Source organism: Primulina huaijiensis, chromosome 2 (assembly GCF_012295235.1).
Source record: "Primulina huaijiensis isolate GDHJ02 chromosome 2, ASM1229523v2, whole genome shotgun sequence".
In the NCBI taxonomy this organism is placed as follows: domain Eukaryota; kingdom Viridiplantae; phylum Streptophyta; class Magnoliopsida; order Lamiales; family Gesneriaceae; genus Primulina; species Primulina huaijiensis.
In genome coordinates this window covers 7,404,852-7,405,744 of record NC_133307.1, presented here as the reverse complement: position 1 = coordinate 7,405,744, position 893 = coordinate 7,404,852, and positions in this window count along the sequence as shown.

Genomic DNA, 893 nt, shown 5'->3' with positions numbered 1-893 from the left:
CATGCATGATTTGGCCGATTTCCCCATCACATTTTCTTCTACGATGTCAGTAATATACTGATCCCATCCCCCAGTCCAATCATCCGAATTAACTCGATTTTCATCTATTGGTTCGAAAAAAGCAGCATCGGAAGTACCAGCTTCATCGTTAAATCTCATCGAATTGAACCCTTCAGTTATACATGGAATGTATGATTCAGGAACCTTAACATGTACATTATGCTCGATGAAATCCGTTTCGATATACAATTCAATACACCGCATTTCGTTAATAGAATCCAGCATAAATTGTAAATTTTTGTCATATTCATTGATGTCAAGATCCACTTCTACACAATGTGACTTATCCATGTAGGAATATTTTGTTGACAATTTTAATTTAAATTTTGAACTATCAATATTTGTCAGACGGTACACTATTTCTTTCAATTCATGAAAATTAGTAGATCTGGGTATTAATGTTGCCCTCAACGCATTGTTACTATATTTTACAGTGTGATGTCCTATAATAACATTACCACCTACGAATAAAAACACTGGCACACTGTCCATTCCTATAAAAATAAAAAAAAAAAAAACTCAGTAGGTCACACAAAATAAAAAGTTGATAATAAATTTCTTTAAATTACAATTGAAATATCATAAAATAATACATTATAAAATTAATTTCCATATGCTTTCATTTTTATTAGGATAAATAATAATAATAATAATGATGATAATGCTAAATTTGTTTTACTATATTACTACTATCAATAATAATAAAAATAATAATAATATTTTTTTTAATAATAATAATAATAAAAATAATTATGATAATCAATTTCATACTAAATAGGCAAAAAAAATAATAGTAAAATCATTTAAATGTATACTTTTTTAATACATTTTTT